This window comes from Canis lupus, chromosome 1, assembly GCF_048164855.1.
Source record: "Canis lupus baileyi chromosome 1, mCanLup2.hap1, whole genome shotgun sequence".
Classification (NCBI taxonomy): domain Eukaryota; kingdom Metazoa; phylum Chordata; class Mammalia; order Carnivora; family Canidae; genus Canis; species Canis lupus.
The window spans coordinates 95,132,167-95,158,774 of NC_132838.1; the positions used below are offsets into that span (position 1 = coordinate 95,132,167).

The 26,608-nt window shown below is 36.8% G+C and overlaps 1 long non-coding RNA gene across 3 annotated transcripts in view; it reads left to right on the forward strand.

The window, feature by feature from the left end:
• Window positions 1–26,406, forward strand: part of LOC140641234 (uncharacterized) — a 44,781-nt gene extending 18,375 nt beyond the window's left edge. Inside the window, exons 3-5 of one of the 3 annotated variants that reach the window (XR_012037768.1) lie at window positions 13,466–13,574; window positions 15,088–15,200; window positions 26,214–26,406. This is a non-coding gene — a long non-coding RNA (uncharacterized lncRNA). Of the gene's footprint in view, window positions 1–13,465; window positions 13,575–15,087; window positions 15,201–15,371; window positions 15,563–26,213 lie in introns of those variants that run through there. The other 2 variants (XR_012037773.1, XR_012037761.1) reach the window with 2 other exon arrangements.
• The last annotated feature ends 202 nt before the right edge of the window (window positions 26,407–26,608 follow it).

The following is a 26,608-nucleotide window of genomic DNA, read 5'->3' on the forward strand; positions in this document are numbered from 1 at the left end:
AGGAGAAAGAGAGAGGGGGATAGTGAGAGAGAGAGTGAGAGTGAGAGAGAGAGAGGCAGATGCTACACTGAGCGCAGAGCCCAATGAGGGGCTTGATCCCATCACCCTGAGATCATGACCTGAGCCGAAATCAAGAGTCCACCACTCAAGTGACTGAGCCACCCAGCCAGCCTTAGGATTTGCTTTATATAGAAGATTTTTAAAACTTTTTAAAAGCCAATTTTTTATTAAATGTATATTTTTTAGATCTTAAAGTCAAAGAAAAGCATTGTTCATTTTACTTTAGGATGATTAAATGATCATCAGAAACTTTCTTATAATATGTATTTGCTTATAGAACCTTTCTTTCAAGTTATACAGAGAAAGCTAGAAGAGAATTTTCCAGGAAGATATGTCTGTTCTTTCTTTGTGTACTTGTGTCACTCAGAATACCTCCACTGTCAGGGACATCGCAGGCCCGGTGTAAGACATCAGTCATCTGAATTCATGCTGCTGGCAGTGAGTCCAAAGGAGACGTGGCGTAGGAGACACTCTTGCACTCAAGTGTCTCCTTGACCTCATGAGGCCTCAGTTTCCTCTTTCAGTAAGTAGGGACCTTAGGTTAGTCAAAGTCTTAATACAACACCAAAAACACAAGTGATTAAAGATCAATTTACATTCATAAAAATTCAAATATTTTGAACTTCAAGAACACCATTAATAAGTGAAAAATGAGTCCCAGATGGGGAGAAAAGATTTTCAAAGCATATGTATGATAAATTACATACATCTCAAATATCTTTTAAAAGCTTACAGCTCAGTTATCAGAAGACCAAAATGCAACAAAATATAAGCTAAAATTTTGAATAGACATTTCACCAGAGAAGACGTATATCAAATGGCCAACGAGCACATGGCATGATTATCAATATTATTAGCCATCACAGAAATGCACATGAAAGCCACAAGGAAATGCCACTTCACAATCACAAGGATGGCAAATAATTAAAGAGACAGTCAGAAACAAGTGTTGGAAAGGCTGTGGAGAAATTGGAACCCTCATTCATTGCTCATGGGAATATAAAAAGGTGCAGCCACTGTGGAAAACAATCTGTCACTTATTTGAAAATGAAGAGGTAAATTTACTATATAACCCAGCAATTACTTTCCTGAATATCCATCAAGATAAATGAAAATAGGTGTCTGTACAGAGACTTGTGCATGAATGTTCATGGCAGCATGATTCGTAACAGCCCAAAAGTAGAAATAATCCAAATGCCCATCCATGCTGCAACAAAGATGAACCACAAAATATATTATGCTAAGTAAACTTTTAAAAAGCATAGATTGTGAGATTCCATTTATATGAAATGTCCATAAAAGGCAAGCCTATAGAGACAGAAAGTACATTAGTGATTGCTTAGGCTTGGATTGGGAATGAAAACTGAGGGCACATGAGCATGAGGCATCTTTATGTGGTGATGGAAATGTTCTAAAATTGGAATATGGGGGATCCCTGGGTGGCGCAGCGGTTTAGTGCCTGCCTTTGGCCCAGGGCGCGATCCTGGAGACCCGGGATCGAATCCCACGTCGGGCTCCCGGTGCATGGAGCCTGCTTCTCCCTCTGCCTGTGTCTCTGCCTCTCTCTCTCTCTGTGACTATCATAAATAAATAAAAAAATAAATAAATAAAATAAAATTGGAATATGGGAGTGGTTGCACAGCTCTACTAATTTACTAGAAATCACTGAATTGTACACTAAAATAGGGTGACTTTAGGATATATATATATATATATATATATATATATATATATACACCTACTAGCTTTGTATAATATATTAGCTATGTATTTTTGTATGTGGTAAAAAATAAAGATGTAACCTTCAGGATTGCTGTGACAGGTAGACCTTAATTAAGTTCTTGGTATATATGGGGGCTGGTCAATGAATTGCTGTTGTTTTAATTTCTGATTCTGCCATAATTTCAACTTCTTACTTACTATGCAGGACAGTTATCCTAAAACACCAATCCTGTACATGTATTCAAAAAGTGAATGGGGCACCTGGGTGCCTCAGTTAGTTAGGCATCTGGATCTTGATTTTGCCACAGGTCATGATCTTGGGGTTGTGACATCAAGCCCTGCATTAGGCTCCTTACTCAATGGGGAGTCAGCTTGGGATTCCCTCTCTCCCTCTCCTTTTATCCCTCCCCCAATGCTTGATCTCTCTCTCTCTCTCTCTCAAATAAATAAATCTTTTAAAAAATAGAGTGCTGACTCACACTTTTTGTCATATTCTTGTACCATTTAGATAATAAATTAATATGGAAATTGTATGATATCATTGCCAACAGATGGAATTATGTCCATGGTTTAGATAAACTTTATCAATGTTTGAGATTATTTTCCCTAAATTCCAATTCATAAAGTATAAGCTCAATCATTTCTGTTAGAAGTTTTCACTTCACAGTGAAGCCAAATTATCTAACAGTATTTGTATCAACCAAATCTTAGGAAGCCTTTTATATTTTTAAAACTTTGATGGTTTTCTTTTATAATGCTCTTGTGAAATATAAAAAAAAAATCCTTTTAGCTTATAGTCTATAATTAGAGATACAACCAGGAAAAGAAATAAAAACTGAAATCCCAATAGCAGAATGAATTTTACAGGCTAATTAGAAACTTTGAGAGCCTCAAATTTTAATTAACACTTTCCATTTGCAAATTAGCTGTAAAAGTGGTTGCATTTTGCTGCCCTTCTCTCTGTAAGAAGTCTACTTTAAATACTGAATGTAAAAAACAAAATGAAAAAAAAAGCAATAATGCAAATATTTTGCTTTCTTTATGTATTCTTGAGCATCTCCTCCAAGCTTCATGCTTGCTTCTTTTCATCATTCATGAATAATCTTCAGCTAGAATGGGGTAAAGCAGTGAGAAAACACCAGTAAAACCAAAGTTCTGGGAACAATTTAAACAAGAACAGTCACGCTAAATAGCTAGAATTTTGTTCCATTGCAGAGTTACTTAGCTCCCTGTTAGACAAAGGCTAGATATCATCACGTTTTTCAGATTTCAGAATAAGCCATAATGGTGTTGGATGCCAACAAGAGCATTCCTGAGTCGATGAAAATCTTCTTTCTGATTTATTTAGATAAATCCTGGGATCATCTGTGATTTTAGGAGGCAAGAAAATATATTCTGAATTTAAAATTAAAAGTTAAAGCATCAAGGAGATATACTATGCAATGGGAAGCAATGGGCAAAATTCAGGTCCATGTGCCCAATTAGGAGCAGGAGACAGAGGAGAGTCAAGGCAGGGAAGGGGTGTCCATGTCCTGCTGACAGAAGGAATACTGATGAAATTAGATCTCAAGCTCCCCCCAGGAGAGGAGGAGGCCTGGGTCTCACAGTAATCCCTACTCTATTACTATCCGCCCCACACCCCACCCCTGCCCTGGCTTATTGCAAGGAAGCTTCCAAAGACATAACTAATGCTGTGACAGTTCACCCTCTCTACTGGGTGGTGGTACTGTCTCCCCGCCACCTTCTCAGTTATTTGTTATTCTGTTTGCTTTCTGCGGGAAAATTTTCACCTCCTTCATCCATGAATTTTCTGCAACCCCATCCATCCCCATGATCCTCACAGGAGGTGTGATACTTTTAGTTGACACCTGACCCCAGGCAGAATGACTGGAATTCTCCCCAAGGAATTTGAAATGGGACTAAAATGTTTCACTTCCCCACTCCCATCTGATTCATCTCCTGAACAAAAACACATAACCTTAGCTGGCCACATTCACTGAAGGAACAAAAAAGCCATTCCAACCAAAGGCTTAATAATAAAGCACACTTACAGAAGGAAGCAGAGAAAAGAGAAAGATCTCTTTTTTTCCTTTGTTTTAGGACATTAAAGTTGGATTTCTACAGCTTTTAAAAAAAGATTATTCCTTGACATATTTCTAATGCCAAGATGATGGTTGTGGTAAATGTCCATTGGGACCCCTTGCTTCTTTTTATAGACAGGATGTGTTCCCTTAAAGTTTAAAAGCAGACTGTGTTCTCTTCATCTAAATATTCAAACCAATTTTATTTTGAAGCACATAATTTACTTCTATTGAGCTGTTGTTACACGCCTTCGTACATTGCAGGACAAAGCTCTCAGAAAGTGATTTTTAGACAAATGCCACCTTTCTCAATGACAGGTAATGTTAAAAAAAAATCACTGGACGTTAAATCTTTTCTTATCAGTTGAATGAAGTCCTGTCTACTTGTCCTTGTTTACCTACACTTGACATATGAATAAGAAATAACTTTTGTTCTGTAACTGGTAAGATCTTTGGAATCTTTGTGCCATAACAAAAACTTACCTCTCCTCGCTGGCATTTGCAGATCACAAAACATTTCAGAATTCTGACTATTTACATGTCTGACTTCCATCTTAGACAGGGAAGTGCTGTTATTTATTGGTGTGCACCCCAAAACTAAGTCAGCCATATGAACAAAACCTTAATAAATGTTGTTGAATGAAATGAGTTTGTTCTGGAAATTTTTTCCCTAACATTTTCAAAATTTCTTAAAAATCTGATGTCAACTAAATTTTCCCAAATACTGAACATCATGGAACACTCAAATAATCCTTATTCTCACTTCACCCAGTTTACCATCACATTTTCTATGCTTTTAATTTTTTTTTTCTGGCTCTGTATTTTATTTTTCTTTCCACAGTTGGAAACTTGCATGTTTTAGAAAGACCTGAATCTCAGAATAGATTTTTGCTCCTCCTCATTTTATTTGTTCTAAGGGTCATAATCCACTCCTCTTAACTCTGCCTGTTTCATCTTGGTCCTATAATTCCAGCCAACTAATTCCAACTCTTTTTGTTTTGAATCATTCAGAATCATTCAGAGAGTATGTGTTGCTGGGTTTCCTCCTGCCAGGGCATTCTCTTGGGAAAGACTGTCTCTCTCCTGCTCTGGATTTTGTCTACATTTAGATAGACCCAACGCAAGACATACTCACTTTATCCTGGGTCAGTTTCCTGCAATCCTTAAGAATTTTTTTCCTATCCACATCTTAAAGTCCATCCTCCTCCAAGTAAAGGTTGCCTTGCTTACTTCTAATTTCCCTCTGATCAGCCCTTGGTCTTACCCCTCTTCTATGCCATATCCTCTTCATTCTTTTATATGTTTTCCCCTTTGGCTTTCAAATATCTTTCCTTTTCAGAGAACATTTCTTTTCCACAATATTTCAGTTAGAATTGTCAGAATTTGAAGCTTATCTCTTGCCTGTTTTGTTGTGGTTGTTGTGGTCAGTATCCTCATGTGCTCATTTGTACCCATGGTTCTGTTAATTTTCACCTTATGTATTTTGAGACAGTGTTAGGTGCATATACCTTCATAGTTGGATCTTCCTGGTCAATTGAATCTTTTGTCATTATGTAGTAACCACCTTTATCCATAGAAAGGTTTTTGCACAGTAGGTCTACTTTGGCTTCTTTGGAGGGGGGGGAGCAGAATGAGAAGGGCTGAAAAAAATAAATCTGAGCTTCCACCATCCTCCATTCTGCCCTGTGCTTCTTCACATACACTCATGGGTATAACTGTTAAAGCTGAGTTATGTTCTTTATGCAAACTGAGATGTGTCTATGGTCCACATTTTATTTCATTTCATTTCATTTGTATTTGTATTTTTATGGTCCATATTTTAAATGATCTTATTATTCTAAAAAGAATTTAGTTTGTGTTTTCATTGTGAAACATGTGGCCAAATGTGCCAAAATGCCCTTCTCCATACAGTGACAACACAGAAAGAAAAGTAAAATAGCTTAGCCTTTCAGTTGTGAGATCTAGCTCCATACAGTGCTGCTACTTCATTCACACATACTTGAGCATATTGTCACCATGACTGTGAAATATCTAACTTGATATTACATCGCCACACATCACGAGGGGGAAAAGTACCAAATACCATTGTCTTTTGAAAGGATAAAATGAAGACCACTGCTTAGAAAAGTACTTTTCCTTTGAACTGTGGTTCTTCCTTGAACATTTTCAGATCGCACCAGTTCAATAGCGTTTTTGCAATTAATGAATCCAAACCAGCTGATATATGAAAATCACAAGCAAATGAATACTTATTCAGAATTTTTAAAAAATACTTTAATCAGGAGGGTTCCAAGTTTTTTACTATTCTAATTTAGCCCAACTAAAGCTATTTAAAAGTTATAGGTAGAAACAATTTTAAGGCAATTTCCCCCTTTATTACTTTTTAAAAATTTATTTATTTGAACTGAAAAATGAGAAGTTTACCAATTTCTTCCACCTACCACCCACCGATGAATATTTATTTAGTTTTTAATATGTTTTTTGACTTTTAATTGCATGAAACTTGTTTTATTGATGTTTTATATGAGAATATAGAACATACTGCTTAGCATGACTATTTTAAATAAAATTGCACACAATTATACAATGTAATGTTGATTGGTTTTATCTCTATACATCTCAGGAAGAATTATAGCAAAATTATATTGACATTTTCAGTAACTACTATGCAAGCTGAAGAACTATTCTTGGAAGGGAAGCAAAGAATGGCAGTGAACTAATTAGGATCTGTTTTGCACTGCAAGAAATAGTAGCTCTAAAACAATTAATTTTTTTTTATTAGAGGCTTATTTTTTCTTTCATATAATAGGACAAATGTGGGTGGCACATGGTGGGGATGATGCCTCTATGATATGATGATTATGGGAGTCTTTCCAACAATTACTCTACCAGCTCAAAACCAAAACCACTCATTTTTGCTCTAAATTCTCATATACATCTTTGATCTACAACTACTGTAGAGTAGGATCCTACTAGTAGTTACATTAAACTGTTATATTTTATTTCATTTGATGCTCTACCAATTTCACCTCTTTTCACATCTTTCAACTTGCATCAAAGTTGAATACACACATACTTTGTTTATGCATCAAGCACCATTGATACTGCTTTCACGGAAATAAGAAGGTTTGTAGCACCCTTCATATTCAGGGAATTCCACATAGAGCCTGCATTGATAGTAATGTATATTATCAAGGCTCATTTGGCACTGAACAAGATGGTAACAACTCTGGTTGGGATAAAAGAATAGAACTTTGAGTCTGGAAGCAGATTAATGCAATACATGACTTTTGTGGTCGCCCCCCCCCCCCTTTTTTTTCTTTGTTAAGAGAAGGTGGAAGAGAGAGAAAGAGAGCAGGAGGAGAGGCCGAAGGAGAGAGAGAGACAGAGAGACAGAGAGAGAAACCTAAGTAGGCTCTATGCCCAGCACAGAGCCTGATGCAGGGCTTGATCTCACAAACCTGAGATTGTGACCTGAGCTGAAATCAAGATTTGGCCACTCATCCAACTGAGCCACCCAGGAGCCCCTGTGGTTTCATTTTGATATTTGTATGTACACAGCCAGGTAATTGAAGAAAGACAGAGATCTAAAGGATTTGGTGTCCAAAGCTGTTTCTATACCCTTGACCACAAAAAACGTTTCCTAAAACTGATTTTGCATCAGAAAACAACCACCACGTGACATTAACATTAGTATCAACACAGTGAAATAAGATGCAACTTATATTGGAATCATTAAAACAATTAGCTCCTTATTTCATGAAACATTGAGAAATTACAGGTTTGTTTTTTTTTTTTTAAATCAGCTTTACTGAAGCTACAAGTGTTATTTAGGACCTCATAATAAGGTCTGTGATAAGAAGAATATTTTCATAACTGAAAAATCTGAGGAGAAATAGGCAGGAGGGCTGGAAGCCTGCTTCAGTGAACAGTCCAGTCACATCAGCACTGCAAGAGGGAGAAGTGGGGTACAGGTATTCCTTATGCCACAGAGAGAGTAAGAGAGGGAGAAATTAGACTTTATATGTCAATGAATAGAACAAATTGGTAGAAGGAGCTGGAGTCTAGGAAATAACAGTGTGAACAGTCCAGGAACTATGGTATGAGAACACGAATGAGATTTGTTGCTAAGATTCCTGGGAAATTCCCAGAAACCCCTCAGGGGGCCATACACTCTGATGTATACGACAGCATCTGTATGTTCAACACTGTGAAGTTATCACTTCAGAAGCCAGCTGAATCAAAAAGAAAATTTAATACTGGGATCAAATGAGACAAAAATTCTAATTCACCTAACAGAAAAGAAGGATCAATTTAAATCACTATGGGGATAACATGACTTTACATCGGGCCAAATCAGGCTAGAGGAACTCAGAGAATTCCAGCAGGAGAAACAAGCCTTAATGCTATTTTGTATGGGCAAGCTCTGGACACATTTTTTGTTTGCTTGTTTGTTTGTTTACTAATAGTTTGCTTGAAATAAAATTTACTCTTGTGGGTTGAATAGTGGCCCTCAAAATTCAGGTCCTCCCAGAACCTCAGACTGTGTCTTTATTGGCTTTACAGATATAATTACAATAAAGATCAAGATGAGATCCCATTAGATTAGCATGGGTGCTAAATCAAATGAGATCGTCCTTGTAAAACACAGAAAAGGACACACACAGAGGCACAGAGAATGCCATGTGAAGACATGGGCAGAGATTGGAGCAATGTATTGACAGTTCGAGAAATGCCAAGGATTGCAGACAACCCCCAGAAACCAGGGGACAAGTGTGGAGCAAATGATTATCTTAGAGTCCCCAGAAGGAACACCAGAAGGTTCATTTTGGACTTCAGGCTTCCAGAGCTGTAGAGAGAATACATTTCTGTTAAATCACTGAGTTTGTGACAATTTGTTATGGCAGCACCCAAGGAAAGTGGCTTCGGAATTGGTAAAGAAGTATGGATGTTAAGGGCGATTCTGATGAAAGCTCAGGAAGAAACATTGCAGAGAAAGTTTCTCATCATGAACATCCGTCTGTTGAAGAACAGAATCTTGGCAGAAATACAAATGTTAAACGTGTTTCTGGTGAGATCTGAAAAAGAAAGGAGGAACATATTATCTGAAATTGGAGAAAAGGTCATCTTTATTACAAAGCTAGAAAACTCAACTGAATTGTGTTCTTTTGTTTGGTGGAAAACAGAATTTACAAAAGATGAATGTGGATAGTTAGCAGAGATTTCCAAACAGAGCTCCATTCTGCCTGTAGCAAAATGTGTGAGGAAGAAGATAAATTGAGGAGGGGGTGACTAGGCAAAGAGGAAGTAGCACTTGACTGGAAGGTTCCAAGCCAATTGCATTTACAAAGGATGGAAACAGAAGGCCATTCACAGGCTGGGGAAGTAGGATCCAGAGGGAGGGCCAAGGGCAACGCTGTAGGGCAGCCTTCTGTTGAAGAGATTAGGTAGGGGCCCGGTGAATCCACTCAACCATCTCAGCTGAGCCAGGAAAAGAGATGTGGTTTTGCAGGAAGGATCTAATGTTGTGGGTCCGCATGACATATACCACAGACCAACAAGGTTTTTGGGAATGTTGCATCAGCTTCTCTGGAAGGAACAGAGACCAGAAGAAATGAAGGGAAGCTATCAAACTTCTGGGATTCTATAAGCAGGAAGGGGGCTTGCAGAGCTCCTTGGTGACAAACATGGGCTGTCCTTCAGTAACAAGGAAGAAAGACTCCAAACACAGATACGTGGACATGGAGACAGAGGCCAGAGAGACAGGCTTAGAGCCAGGGGCCAACAGGACCACTCCTGAGGGCCCTAGGGACAGGGCGTCAGGCCTCAGAGGATCTTCCGAGCCTTAACAGAATTTGCTCTGCTGACTTTGGACTCATTTGGTGACCTCTCTATTCCTTCCAGTTTCCCTCTGTGGAAATGGGAAAGTCTATACTGTATTTGCCCCATTGTTCTATTCTGGAAGGAGAGAGCAATTTTCTAGTTTCATGGATTCATGGATAAAAAGTCCTTCTGAGCATGACCCCCACCCAGAGCCATACCCATGCCTGATGTAGAGTATTTAGAGGATGAGATTTGGGACTTAGAGGTGATGCTAGAATGGGTTAAGACTTTGGGAGATGCTGGGATGAGATGAATGCATTTTTCATTTAGGAGAGAGGTAAATGTTTACTACCTGGTAGGCACTGTCACTCTCTACTACTCCATTATTCAGTCTTACTAAAATTTTTTTGTTTATTTTCCCATGTGAACTTCAGAATTTGCTTTACTAAAAGACCTCACTACTCACTAAAACGGAAAAGGCAAATCAAAAACTTTCGGAGTTGTAATTGGGATCACATTAAATGTATTAACTTAGGAATAGCTAATATTTTAATTACACTGACTCTATTCAAAATCTATTGTTTAGAACAGATTTTCTAGGCCAAATTATTATTAATTCCTTTTCCCTTCTGACCATATTTCTTGAAAGACTTCTCCGTGATTGTGTCAAGTCCATTCTTTTGTCATCTTAGTTCTAGGTACGTTAAGAGATACAATGTAGAATTAGTGATTCTGCTTACAAGCTGTCTGTAATTTCATAATGAAGATAAGAAGTCTGCATTTATAATTCCAATCTGAGAGATTAAGTAGTAAGAATCCAACAAAAACAAAATCTTCTTTAGGATTTAAAGAACATAGGAGCAAAGGTAAAAGATCTCCACTCTCCTTTCCTATTTTCTGGACTATTTTATTAGGTCAACGTACCAATGGCAGTGGAAAGTAAGAATATGGACTTTGGAACATGCAGACCTGAGTTCATTGCCTGGAAGCAGAGCTCCGGTAAGGGAACTTGCCTCAGATTTTAGGAATAGCTGTCTTGCTTGTGTAATGGAAATACTTGTATCTTCTTTTTAGAGCTCTTATGGAGATGAAAAGAAATAGTTATCATAAAATATCTGTTAAATAACACATGCCTTTTAAATTGTACTGCCACTGCTGATACACTTCGGGTCTAAAGTTCAGTAAATCCCTGGCTATGGACACAGCCCAGGAAGGAAATACGTTTACTGAAATGTACTTTGAGAGCTGTAGATCTTAACTTATGTCATGTTTGTTACAGATGGAAGTTGTATATCCTTTTTTAAAGGTTCTTAAATATCACTTGAAATTTCAAAGCATTAGGTATCATCACTAAAAATAAATGGAATCAATAGAACAAAAAAGACTTATCTTGTATCGAATGGAAGTTTTCCTCATGTAGGCTTTTTACATTACTCCACAAAATTCTTGTCATATCTTTTGATTTTTTTGTTATTGATCTTGTTATGTAAATTAGGTAGTTTCTTTCGTGTTTCTTCTCAATGGTGGTTGATTACAGATGTATCTTTTTATAGTGCACTTCAGTCTAGAATAGAATTCTGCAAAACAGGCAAAAGCGACACAATTATAAATGCAGATTTTCTTCTGCAGCTCAGCCTAAGTTAATATGGACTATTAATCCATAGCTTCTTATCAGAAGTTCATTAAGGGTGTAGATGTCTAGAATATAATTATACTGCAGCTCTGTTGATAACTGTGAAACTATTGATCTACCTTCATTTATCTTATTTTATCTCCTTAAATTTTTATGGATTTAACCATAAATTCATAGTCCTCCAAAAGATAAGTTATTGCTGACAGCGCCAGGGATATGTAGTAACTCTGCCTAACCCTAACCCTAACCCTTACCCTAACCCTAACCCTTAGTTCCTTCAGCTAACGCAGAGGCTCACCTGAACAAAATCAAATCATCATTCCTACTTTCTATATGCTGTCACACTCAGACTTTGATGTTGTTAATTACAAATCTGTCAAATGTAGAAAGCTATGCTAAAATGATAAAGAAATGAACTTGAAGCACCTTGGAAATAAATGTATCAAGACAGTAACTCCTCATTTATGGGAGTTAGGGCTTTGAAGGACATATATTTTCATCTAAATCATTTTGCATTCCCCCCAAATTTTCTTTTCTTTTTTTTAAAAAATTCAATTAGCCAGCATATAATACATCATTTATTTCAGATGAATGGTGTTCAGTAATTTATCAATTGCATACAACGCCCGGGGCTCATCACATCACATGCCCTCCTTAATGCCCGTCACCCAGTTACCCCATCCTTCCACCCACCTCCCATCCAGCAACCCTCAGTTTGTTTACTAGCATTAAGAGTCTCTCATTGTTTGTCTTCCTCTCTGATTTCTTCCCATTCAGTTTTTCCTCTTTTCCTGTGATCCTCTGCACTGTTTCTTATATTACTCATATGAGTGAAAGCATACAATAATTGTCTTTCTCTGATTGACTTATTTCCCTGACCAGGTAGGATTTATTCCTGGGCTGCAAGGGCAATTCAATATTTTCAAATCAATCAACGTGATACATCACATTAATAAAAGAAATGACAAGAACCAAAAAGTCCTCTCAATAGACTCAGGAAAAGCATTTGACAAAATACAGCATCTTTTCTTGATTAAAACTCTCCCCACTATAGGGATAGAGGGAACATACCCCAAATATTTTCCAATAACCATGAATAACTTTTTATAATTAGAAAGAAACTTTTAAACCTTATAGACAAGGAAATTCTTTTTTTTTTTTTTTTTTTGACAAGGAAATTCTATATTATTTCAGGTTTCTTGATCTTTGAGCAAAAAGAGACTGCCAAATTAGACTGATGGGACCAGGTTCCCACCCAGGACTGAACTGGGTGCACATTCCAGTGTTTGTCCTATTTCGGTTGATGGTCCTATACTCTACGATTTTCAAGATACCAACATTAGTCAACTGCAGAACTGAAACTTGAGGTCCATCTTTGGATTGCAGATCCCATTGGATAGGCTTTCCCGAGTGGACGTTCATATCCCAACCTAAATATGTTTTATTTATCATTGGGAACAGACTGAACAGAAGTGCTGGTGATGAGGCTTCGCTGTCCCCACAGCTTGCAGGTACCACAGCCACGGGCGTTGCTGAGCGCGGAACAGCTGCCGGGCAGGTGGCACGGCTGTTCCAGAAGGGATGTAAAGGTGTGAGGGAATTACCCTGTAGGGATCGCACGGTGGGGAGACACAGCCCGCCTTGCCAGTTAGAATCTCCTTGGTGCTGCCGTGGCTGAAACTGGATTCAAATTCATGAGTGCCCTGCTGCTGGCTCGATGTGTTCCAGCCGGGGAGCCAGTCCAGCGCCTCGCAGGCGAGGCTCCCTCCTGCTGCAGTTTTTAATAATGAACACATCAAAGACTTCATTTTTCCTGTTTGCTAAAGATTTTATGGCCTTTCTTATAGTGCATACGAAGACATTTTTTTCTAAACTTCATAGCATGAAATATATGTTAGTATAGAGTAGACAACTAGATATTGGTATTATTGATCCTATTTCTTGTTATTTATGATATTTGCTTTTAACTGAGCAGTTGTTTTTTAATCGATGTATATGATACATTAAATAGATAAACTGTTTTTGGCTTATATTTGCTCACACTTTAATAGAGATAATTGGAGTTGTGAGCAGTTCATATTACATTTTTAATATCCTTTTATTTCTGACTCAGATAATCCAAATTCTGATTCTTTGTTTTGAAAAGAGTTTTCATGCCCAGTGTGGAGCCCAATACGGGGCTTGAACTCATGATCCTGAGATCAAGACCTGAGCTGAGATCAAGAGTCAGATGCTTAAGCAAACGAGACACCCAGGTATCCCTCAATTTTGGATTCTTTAACTATTTTAGATAACTTTCTATGCTATTTTCAAAATGCATTAATAAATGACTGCTGATCACCTTTTCCATCAACTATAATCTCCATTAATTGGGACTTCTGAATAGTATGATATCAAGTGAGGTTCTGAATAAAGCATTTGATAAATATTTGTTGTATGAATAAGTTAGCTGATGATTCTGAGGCACTATAGTGCTGAATAATAAACTTTTCAAAAAATTTTATTATTAATGAAAATTTTTTCTTTACATTTCAGTGTGCATACATGTTTTTCACGTATAGCAATAAACCTGCATGTAACATGCTATACTAAATATTTAATTTTTCCAAACTTACCATGTATTGAACTTACTCACTCTAGTAAAATAATACAAACAGAAAACTTAATAAATTTGGGAGTTATTTTTGTATTTTAAATTTTATATGTTTTTCTAAGAAAATGAAAGCAGCTGTTTTTGTGGCTCACAGGTCATAAGAAATGTAATAATAATTTACTTATAAAACCAGAACCTCAGGCTGAAAAGATGCCAATGGGTGTGGTATGGCAGTAGCTTTGAAATCACGTCCAGGAGGAGTGGGTTATGACGCTTTTAATCTTCTCCTTCTGTCTGTGTCCAGAACAGAAAGTCTGCAATGTGAGAGAAACATGAGAGGCCGAGGAGATAAAGCATAAGGGATGTTTCAATAAAGAACAATCAAAATTAAGAATAACCTCAGAAATATTTGAGAACGAGAGAGAATTTCTTTAGTGTATTTAGTATATTCAGCTACCAGGGCACCTGGGTGGCTCAGTTTGTTGAGCAGCTGGCTCTTGATTTCAGCTCAGATCATGGTCTCAGGGTTCTGGGCTGGATCCCTGGGTGAGGCTCTGTGCTCGGCATGGAGTCTGCTGGAGGATTCTCTCTCTCCCTCTCTCTGCATCTCCCCCTCTTGTGCTCACACACTCTCTCTCCCAAATAAATAAATAAATAAATAAATCGTTTAAAAAATCACTGGAAAAATGTGGAAACTTAACATTGTAATCAAATGATAGATTCTGTGTTTTGATCTAAGATTTAGCCTTTCTTGAAAATAATTAGGATAGAAATGTGTGTTCCTGGGTGAGGGAGTTACTCATGGCACACTCTCACTAATAAGTAGGAAAAATGGAATAAGTTATAAAAAGTTATGTGTTTGGAGGCAGGAGATATAGGTGGAAACAGCAGTATTGAATGAAACTAAAATTTCAAAGAGGGCAAACCTTTGGTGGAGGACTAATGATAGGCAGTTATTCTTCCTGTTGTCACGGTTTGACCAGCAAAGGACTGAGGTAGATGGGAAAAAGAAAAACTAACACAAAGTTTAGTATCCACATGGAACTAAAATAACAAAATTGCGAGTCCAGGGGACTCCAGAAACCATTTGCTGATTTCTATACCAGAGAGTAAAAAGCATATTCCAAAAATCTTCTGAAAGGCAGTAAAATCTCTACTAACCTCACAATCCTTAGGAAGGAAGCATTTCCCCAAGCTCCCCAGGCTGATGAAGGTGAAGAGGACCAGAAAATCAAACAGACCTGAGAAAGTTCTGGAGATAGTGGTGAACTGACACTAAGGAACACAGGTATGTTTTATTTGTACATATTTTTTGCTTTTATTAGAGAGCATCTGCTGGGGGACAGAGAAATTGGGAGAGATTTTAATGGTTAGCAAAATACATTTAAGATTCAAGCATGCAATTTTGTGAATCAACAGCTCACTGTTTCTCATTTCTGAGTAGTATTCCATTGTACAGGTGTACAACGTGTTTATCCTTTCATCTGTTCAAGGACATCTTGGCTGTTTATATTCTTTGTCAGCTGTGAATGGTAATTATAAATGTTCATGTAAAACACTTACTGTTTTCATTTTAGCAATTCTAATTGTGGTATCTCATTGTATTGTTAATTTGAATTTCCCTAAAGACCAATAATATGGTGCTTTCTGCTGTACTCCATTGATATTTTTATTTCAGGCTAGTTAGCATGATGCTGGGAATAAAATTTGGGTGATGGAATTCTCTGATTTTTAAATTAAACCTCAGTTTTAGGCAATCACTCTGAACCTTGGTCTTTTTTTTTTAAGGATTTTTTTTTTAAGGTTGAACCTTGGTCTTAAGAATATGAATGTCACTAAGTATTCCTACCCCTTCTCCAGAAAAAGCTTCATTTTCCCCCCTTCATGTTTAGTGGGTTTCCATTATGCTCCCAGCCTGTGGTTTGGTCACAGTACTCTCTGCAGATTGAGACTTTTATTCACTTGTAAAGGTAGGGGAGATGATAGATTTTCAGTGGGGGTCTCCATTCCCTTTCCCTAGGACCCAAACTATGGTTTAATTGATGTTCCTTCTGTAGATTATGACTGTTGTTTTTTAGGGAAAATAAAGGGGGATGGGTTTGGGTGGAGTTTTGGCAGTGGCTGCTCTTCCTTCAGCCACTAGCTTTCTTGGTATTCTCATCTTCCCAGTGGTTGTCTGGTGGGGTTCCTAGAGGAGAAAACTTGCAAGAGGGCGAAATCCCTCCTTTATATCAGTGGTCCCCAGGGGCTTCACACTCTCTATAGAGTTCATGCTTCAACCACTTGTTAAAATTTTCTTTTTTGATACTTCTACCTGTGTATATGACATTGGGACACTTCTGTCTCAGGCAAGTAAATGTTCTGCTGCTGTTCTTGAAGGCACCTGTCTCTGTAGCTGTTACTTCAGTTCTTTCATGTTCTCATAGAAATTAGTCAACTTCCAGCTTTATAGCTCCTTCCCTTATTTTAAGAATAGGGGTGATACTCTTTCTAGCTCTCTATATAACTAATCTAAAATCAGAATTCCAGTTGTCAAATTTTGAAGCTATTGGCTGATAGACTAAATAATTCAGCTGAAAGTCTTTAAAGGACAAAAGTGGGCTTTTTAAACCCACCTTCTGTGTTTTAATTTTAGATATTGTACTTTAAATTCTAGAATATCCACTTTAGGGCTATGTTGTTAAAAGGCTTACTAATCTTTCAGTTAAAAGCTATTGAGGGCCCCACCTGATAAGGAGGGATGAGGGAGAAGTAAACTAAATCTTACCCAAACCAAAATTTAGTAATTAGATGGAAGTTACCAATCACTTACCGTTTTTGCCTACCAGAAGAGATGGACAAGTGATGGAAGATACCATCTGGACCCTCAAAGGTTCTTTTGTCCAAACTGTATGGCATGCAGTTAAAAATTACAAGACATGCAAGGAGATAATACAGTATGGCTAAAACCAACAACAAACAAACAAGATAACAAAAGTCTGAAAAAAAATGTCTGCCAGGTGATCCAGAAAATGACCTTAGCAAACAAGATATTATAATAATTATGATTAATATGCTGAATAAAATAGAGAAATATAGACATAAAAATGAACACATAGAGAATCTTTACCAAAGAACTAGACATCATATAAAAGTAAAACCCATAGCTTATAGTTGAAAAATATGTATGCGAAATTAAGAACATAATGAATAGATTCAAGAACAGATTGGATAGAATAATATTACTGAAGTGGTCAATAGAAATGTCCAAAGTATAATACAGAGAAAATAAATAGAAAAAGAACAGAAGAGACATGGGGGACTTATCCCAAGTTCCTGCATGCAATTGGAGTCCAAAAGAAGAGAACTAAAATGGAGCAGAAAAAAATTCGAAGGGATATTTTATCTGTAAACATGTCATAGGTTTTAAGAAATATAGTAATGAGGGCAGCCCTGGTGGCTCAGTGGTTTAGCGCTGCCTTCGGCCCAGGGCACTGGAGACCCAGGATTGAGTCCCACGTTGGGCTCCCTGCATGGAGCCTGCTTCTCCCTCTCCCTCTGCCTGTGTCTCTGCCTCTTTCTCTCTCTCTGTGTGTCTCTCATGAATAAGTAAATAAAATCTTTAAAAAAATATATAGCAATGATACCAGCAAAATGGCAAAGTAGAAAATCCCAAGGACTGATTTCTACACATAACACACACACACACACACACACACACACACATACACTCACATGCACCCACCAGAAGCTGTCTGAATAAATTTGTAAGAGCTCTGAAAATAGTAAAATGTTTGTAGAAACCAAATGGTACTCATCCTAACTCCATCTCCTGCCTGACCTGGTCTTTGCAGGTAGTAACTTGGTTCCTAGTTCTCTCCTCAAATTAGAGGAACAGACTTTTTTTTTTCAAGTTACTATGTACATCTGCTGTAATCTGAAAATTTCTGAAAGATTGATGTGAGACATTCATTTCTGTCTTGTATAACTTGGAACACAAGCAGGAAAAGTAGTGGGAATAGTTTGTAAAAACTAGGAGAGATACTTAGAGCAAGAGGTTACTGGTAGAGATATAGAATAGACTATCCATGGCCCAGAAGTGCTGGGGTGAGACTCTTTGGAAATTAGGGTATTTCAAAGCAGCCATATCTAAGGGCTGAATTTAGAAAACCATGTGCATGGTCAGAAAAGATGAATGCTCAGAAAAGATCTAAAAGTACCTTAAGCTTTCACCTGGGGGATTATTGAACCAAGAAGGTTCAGAATAAGCCTAGGTAAGTGGTGAAGGAATGCACAGAGCCAATCTGAAATGGTAGGGAAAGAAGGTTGTTTACTTTTGAGAGTTTATTTTTGTGTGTGTTTTTTTTCTTTGTTTCAGCGTAAGGCATTCAGGAAAATCTGTGTCTGTATGACTAAACACTAGCTGAGGGAACAGGCTTCAGTAATCATAATGGCAAGAAGAAGTTTTTGAAAATTAGTTGAAAAACAAAAAGAAAATTAGTTGAGACAAATCTGAAACAAATGGGCTACTATAATCTTTAGTAATTAAAAAAACCAAGCGGGCAGCCCTGGTGGCCCAGTGGTTTAGTGCTGCCTTCAGCCCGGGGTGTGATCCTGGAGACCCAGGATCGAGTCCCACGTCAGGCTCCCTGCATGGAGCCTGCTTCTCCCTCTGCCCGTGTCTCTGCCTCTCTCTCTCTCTCTCTGTGTCTGTCATGAATAAATAAATAAAATCTTAAAAAAAAAAAAAAAAAAACCAACCATCCAAGTCATCCCCAATCCAGAGAGCATACTTACGAAAGACTTTTTAGATTGATTTATTCCAGAGAGAGAATGAGAAAGAGAGAGAGAGAGAGTGAGAGTGAGCGAAAGGGAGTACTTGAGCATGCATAGGGGGTATAGGGGCAGGGGGAGAGTTCAAGCAGACTCCGCACTGGACATGGAGCCCACTGTGGGGCTTGATCTCATGACCCATGAGATCATGACCTGAGCTGAAACTAAGAGTTGAGCGCTTAACTGATAGAGCCACCCAGGTGCCCCTAGACAGACTTTTTTAAAAACTGTTCTAAATATACTCAAATTAAGAATATAACATGGACAAGTAACTAAAGGAAGTCAAGAAAATGAATATTAGGGTAAAATGAGAATTTTGGTAAAGAGAGAGAAACACAGAAAGAAACCCAACAAAAATTCTAAAGCTAAAATAGTACAGTGATTAAAATGACAAATTCAGAGAGACTCAACATTAGGTATGACCCCATGCAGAAGAATTTGTGAACTTGAAGATAAGACAACTGAAATCATGGAGTCTGAGAAGAGAAAGAGAAAATAATGAGAAAAATAAACAGAGAATCAGTGATGTGTGGGACAATCCCAACCAGGCCAGCATAAGAATTATGGGAGTCCCAGGAAAAGACAAGAGAGAGAAAGAGATAGACAGTGTATTTGAAGAAATGATGTAAAAAATTTTCCAAATTGGATTAAAGACAAAAATAATGTAAACCTAACAAGTTCAACAAGCTCCAAGTAGAGTAAACTCTAAGATACTCACACTGAAACACGTTAATGAAGTTATTGAAAAACAAAGACAGAGGATCTTGAAAGCAACAGAGAAATGAGTTTTCACATACAGGGGATTCTCAGTAAGATTGTCAGCCAATTTCATATCAGAAACCTTGGAAGTTTGAAGACTGTGGGATATGTTCAGGTAGCTGAAAGAAAAATGCTGTCTGAGAGTTTTATAATAAGCAAAACTGTGCTTCATTTTTGAGGGTAAAATTAAAGAAACTAGACATTTCCAGATAAACAAAATCTGATAGAGTTCCTAACCATAAGCCTCTCTCACAAAAAAACAATAAAAATAAATCCTTAAAATTGAAACGAAACAACTTGAGACAGTAAGTAGAACCCATAGGAAGATATAAAGATCTTTGGTAAAGAGACATACGTGAGTAAATACAAAAGTCAGTATGTTGAATATCAAAGACACCCAAAAAGCCAAAACATCCTGAAAAAATAGAACAGAACTGGAGGACTCACATTTCCTGATTTTGAAACTTATCATACATCCACAGTAATCAAAACAATATGGTATTGGAATAAAGATGGAAATATAAATGGATGGAATAGAATAGAGAGCCCAGAAATAAATTCTTACATGTACAGGCAAATATTTTCAACAAGGTGCCAAAACCATTTAATAGGGGGGAAAAACAGTCGTTTAAGCAAATGGTCCTGGGAAAACTGAATATCTAGAAGTTAAATAATGAGTTTGAGTTCTTACCTTATACCATATATGGAAATAAGTTTAAAATGTATCAGAGATCTAAATGTAAAGGCTAAAGCTGTAGAACACACAAAAGAAACTTTGAGGAAAATCTTCATGACATTGGATTTGGTATTTTATGGATAATGACACCAAAAGCATAAGCAATGAGAGAAAAATTAATTGGACTTTATCAAAATTAAAAACTTTGTGCATCAAAAAATATTAGCAAGTGAGGGAAAAAGTAACTCACAGAATGGGAGCAAATATTTGCAAATTACATACTTGTTAAGGGATTAATATCCAGAATATACAAATACTACAACTCAAGAATAAAAAAGACAAAGACCCAAAATAAAAAATAGACTAAGGACTTGAACAGACACTTCACTGATGAAGATACACAAATGGCCAAAAAGCACATGAAAAAGTCTCAGTTTTACTCACCATTGAGGAAATGCAAGACAAACCCCAATGAGATAGCACTTCACACCCAGTAGGATGGCTATTATCAAAAAAAGCTAGAACAACAAGTGTTGGTAAGGATATTTAAGAACTGAAATGCATGCGCATTTTTTAGTGGTGCAGCTGCTGTGGAAAACAGTGTGGCAGTTCCTCAAAAAGCTGGATGATATGATCTAGTAATTCCACTTCTAGGTATTTACCATCCCCTCCCCACAAACTGAAAGCAATGACTCAGGGAGATACTTGTAGACCAACATTCACAGCAGCACTATTCACAGTAGTCAAAGCGTGAAAACAACACGAATGTCCATCAACAGATGAATGGATGAACAAATGTAGTATATACATACTATGGGATATTAGTCAGCCTTAGAATAAAGATTTTGACACATGCTCCATATGTGAACCTCAAAAATATTATGCTAAGTGTAATGAGCCAAACACAATAGAAAAATATATGAATCCACTCATGTGATGTACTAAGAATAGTTAAATGCATAAAGACAGAAAATAGAATAAAGGTTACCTGGGGCAGAGTAAAGGGAGAAATGATGAGTTATTGCTTAATGGGTATAGAGTGTCCTGAATGATGAGAAAGTTCTAGAAATGGGTAGTGGTGGTTAATATCATAAATGTTAATGCTTCTACATTGTACAATTAAAAATGGATAAAGGCGCGCTTAGATGGCTCAATTAGCTAAGTGTCTGACTCTTGATTTCAGCTCAGGTCTTGATCTCAGGGTTCTGAGTTCAAGACCTGTGTTGGGCTCTATACTGGGTGTGGAGCCTACTTAAAAAAAAAGTTTTAAAATGGTAATAGTTATGATAAATGATAAAATGGTATATTTTATGCATATTTTACTATGATAAAAATAATTCAGAAAAAAATAGGATTTATATTTCTACTAAGATCAAGTGAAATTAAAATCTATTATTTTATTTAACTGAATGATTAGTCTTGCACAATAGACCAAATAATGCTGGTGTTTGTAATATTTCTTGAAATTAGCATTCTTATTTTGTAATTACTAAAGCTGTAAGAATTTTTTTTTTTCTTGATATGAATCCAGGAGTATTTTTTCTTTTATTAAGCCAAATGATAATCATTTTTTGAAAGTTTGAAATGTCTATCATGAAAACATGATGATAATTACATCTAAAACTTTTATCCATTTCTTAGTAAATATTATGATTGAAGTAATCAGCAAAATCCTAAACTGATAGTTATAAGTAAAAATATTTTTGAAGAATCATATAGCTTGAAAATGTTGAAAACAATAATGAAATACAAAAAATACAGTTGGTAGGAAGAATCAGCACAAAAATATTGACAGCAGGTAGGACTTTACATGGTAAGATGTTTTGTTTGGTAAAAATGAACAGATAATTAAAATATTTTTGACAAAGTTGAAATATTTAAGATCTTGAAAGGTTGCATTTAGTTAACAACTGTGTGCAAAACAAAGTACACATTGGCATGAAATAGACTTAGTAAACCTTGATCAGTAAATAAAGTTTTTTTTCTAAAATATTAAGTAATAAGTAAGGAATTAGAACCACAAAAATACATTTAGTGAAAAAAACCCTAAAAATTAGAAATATTTTATCCATAGTGTTAGGAAGACAGTATTAATTAAGTGAATATTTTAATGAGACTCAGTTTTGAGACAATTTTGATTAAAGTTTTGTATTCTTGTGATAAATGTGGAAGCAGCAAGGTCAACACATAAACTGCAACAAAATGGCAGTAGCAGGGATGCCTGGGTGGCTCAGCGGTTGAGCAACTGCCTTCAGCTCAGGGCTTGATCCCGGGTCCAGGGATAGAGTCGCTGAATTGGGCTCCCTGTGAGGAGCCTGCCTCTCCCTCTGTCTATGTCTCCCCGTCTCTCTGTATGTCTCTCATGAATAAATAAATAAATAAAATCTTTTAAAAATGGCAGTAACAAAACTATTGAATCAAGATATCTTGTAACATCAGGTTTTCTGGTCCTTTGCCTTAAATTTTGGAAGGCTTCTCTGAGAAGCAAAGAGACGACTGTACACTTGCTTTTAAACCCTATACCTAGCACTAAGGACCAAAGATGTATTTTGTTTCAGGAAAAAAAAAATACACTTTACCAATTTTCTTTCCCTTAATGATCTTTTTGATTCTCAAAAGATCTGTATTAGCATCTGTCCTCAATAAATTACTGTGGAATGATCCCAAATAAATTTCTGTGTATTTCTTGAAGTTTGAGGAACTCTAGGAGAATAATTTGGTATTATAGAAATGACAAGATCAACCATATTTTATTTTATTTTATTTTATTTTATTTTATTTTATTTTATTTTATTTTATTATTTTATTTTAAAGATTTTCTTTATTTATTCATGAGAGACACACAAAGAGAGAGGCAGAGACACGGGCAGAGTCCCAGGAACAGGGATCATGACTTGAGCCAAAGGCAGATGCTCAACCACTAAGCCACCCAGGTGCCCCAAGATCAGCCATATTTTAAAATGTAGTTCTATATCTCACAAATTATATGATCTCAATAAATTGTTACATCTCCATCCTCTATTTCCTCATCTATTTTACAGACTATGACCCTTACTTCATACATTTAATGTGAAGATTAAATAGAACACTATTTGTAAGTCGCTTGGCATATCAAATGTTACTTGACAAATTATCATTTGTCTTCCTTCCAATAAGAATTGTGAACCAAAGTCAGTTCATTAATTCTTTATCTAGATAAACCTCTATTCAATTTTGCATTCAAATATCTTTATATTTATATTCCAAATTCAATGTTTAACTCATTGCTCTCATCGTTAAGTTTCATGGTAATCTTACATGTCTAACTCTGATTCAGGTGGGCTGTTTGAACTGCAAGGGGTCAAGTCCATCTTGCTAGTTCAGGGAGCAATTTTTGTTAGGACCCCTGTGTCTAGGAGGGAGGCAAGGCTCATGCCAGCAGGATAGGTTGTCTTGTTGGCAGGGAGGATCTTTGTTAAATTAGGGAACACTGAGGCTCCAACACAATTTGGAAGGGCTTGGGTATCTCGTTGTTTCTTTCATTACCACACAGTCGTATAACAACCTATTAGCATGACTGTTCAATCCAAAGTTACTTAGTACACAACATACATTAGACAATGTGATAAGCTAAGGCAGACTTTTATCTCAGAGGGGTTTTATTGTGTGTACATGTGGTGGTTTTCTTCTTGTTGTTGTTTGTATGTATTTTTTTTTAATTTCTAAACATAGGATAGAATACATGAAAGAAAATAGGTGGTAGGGAATAAAATAATCACCTCTCGTAGGGAAAACGTCTTTTGAAAGATTAATTGTGTGGATTGGTGGCTGTTTTTCTTGAGTGGAAAGACTCTGGATGTTGTCTAAGAGTATCTTCAACAATATCAGATATCAACAAAAATGTGACATTAATGAGAGAAGCACCATGATAAATAATTCCTTTTTCATGGTTCCAAAAAGTTTTCAGTAGCAGCACACTCCAAAGGAGGGTATTATTACAACACATTATGGATCTGAAATGACAAATTATAGATCTGAAATGACAAATTATGGTGATAAAACTTAGGGGAAAGAGCAAGGAAAATTAAATCTGTAGACTGGAGTTTTGTTTTTAGTTGAATCATCTTAGGTAAGTCTCTTAAACATACTGGCTGATTTTCCTCATTTGACTAAGAAGCTAACTAGAGCAGATTCAGTTTGCAAGCTCAAATAATTTTAAATTTCAGGCAGGTTAAAATAAATAATTAGTAGTTCTTTGACAACCAAGAAACATTTTCACAATGATAGAAAAAGCCTATTTCCACACCTATGTCAGGAGTTGGAAATAGTTGTTTGGGTCTTGCCTGGTGCTTGCACAGCCAGAATAAATTCAGAAGTGTGTGTGTATGTGTGTGTGTGCGCACGCACGCACGCGTGTGTCTAGCTAATTAAAATATCTTCAAGGACACAGCATTTTATGATGGAATATTCTTTAGTGTGAACTGAAGTTTTAAAATTCCATGATTTTGTAACTTTTCTTTAACTAAATCATCTTTGCCAGAGGAGCTTTTAGGCTGACTCCTCCTGTTTCTGGTTTCAAAGCACTTATTCTTTTACAATTTACCTCTAAAATGGAAAAGATAACAGAAATTAGAGAATTTTTGAAACACTATTGCTGCCCTTGATTTTATTTCATTCTCTAAGAATTGCTTTTAATCATTCTTGTTGGGATATAATGTATGTATCATACAATTTTCCCACATAAAGTGCACATTTATTTTTTTTAGTGTAGTGACAGAGTTGTGCATTCCTAATGATTATATAATTTTGGAATATTTTCATCACACCAAAAAGAAACTCCCTAAAATGAGCAGTCAATCCGTATCTCCAAGCGCTATCACTGCCCAGTCTCTGGCAAACACTAATCCACTTTCTGTTTCTGTAGATTTACCTCTTCTGAAAAGTTCACAAGAATGGAATCATACATACGTAGTGTTTTTGTTTTTGTTTTGGTCTGATGTCTTTCATTGTTTGCCCTGCTTATCTATGTTGTAGCATGTGTCACTACCTCACTTCTTTTTATTATAGAATAATACTCCTTTGTGTGGGTATGCCACATTTTATTCATTCATCGATCAATTTATGGGCATTTAGGTCATTTCCACTTCTTGGCCATGTGGATAATTCTGCTTTGAGTTTGTAGAAATCGTTGTACAAACATTTCATGAATTTCTACTATGTATTAAGCACGACAGATAAAACAGTGAGAAAAAAAGGTTACAACCTGTCCTCATGTGTCTATAATCTAGTGTCTAACAGCAAACAAGAAAGTGAAAAAGGACAATAAACACACACACAAACAGAAAATTGCGACTCATAGAGCACTTCAAAAGAAACAAACCAGGTTTGAAAGAGAATAATTGAAGGATCCCACTTTAATGAGATCTGAGCGGGAGCCAAGTCATGCAAAGGCTGAGGAAAGAACATTCTGGGTAGCATGCATGAATGGTAATGGAAAGATGCATTGTTGGGAGGAGTCTGATTTCTCTGGGAAATTGAAAAATGGCATCCATGATGACAGTAGAGTAAAAGGAGATGAATAGCACCAGTAAATGGAAACAAAACTGCATAGGTGTTTTAGCCCAAAGAAGGAATCTGCATTACATTCTCAATTAAATGATAAATCATTGAAGGGTTCTCGATAGGGAAAGAAACTACCTTATTTACGTTTTAAATAATCTGTTGTCCTTGGAAAACCTAATAGGAGGATATGAAAGAAAACGTAGACAGATAAGTTAGGAGTCTATGACAATTTCCAAGTGAGAGACTAGAGTGACTTGGATCTTGGATGAACCAGTGGGTATGGAAAGTGCAGAAGGATTTGGGATTTGATTTGGATTTGGGGAAAGAGCGTCAACGGCAGTGGTCCCCAGTGACCATGCCTCACCTCTATCCACATTCTTATCTGGTTCCTCTCTGACTCTGGACTTAGCCAGCTGACATGTTTTGACCAACAAGACATTAACAAATGTGTTACAAACAAGGACTTGAAAATGCGCCTTCATCATGATGTTTGCCCTTTTTTGTTGCTTTTAGACTGCCATGTGAAGAAGCCAAAGCCAGTTTCACAGGTGATTAGACCATATCTGGTAGATATGGGCTGTTACAGCTGAGGCACTACCAGGCACCAGCCAACCCACCAGCTAATGCTGCCACTTGAGTGCATTCCCTAAGACCAAGAGAAAAGCCATACAGTTGTATCTAGCCCAAATTGCTGACCCGCAAAACTACGAGCTAATAAAGTGTTTATTTTTTTAAGCTACTAAGTTTTGGGGTCATTTTTTACACAGCTAGGTAACTGATACTGAGACAGAATTAGCTGATGGGATGGATGCATCTGGGAAAATAATGAGCCAAATACGTTACAGAAGTTTCTGCTTGAGTGGTTGGGTTGATGGTTTAACATCTGGAAGTGGGAGTGGGAACAGGAC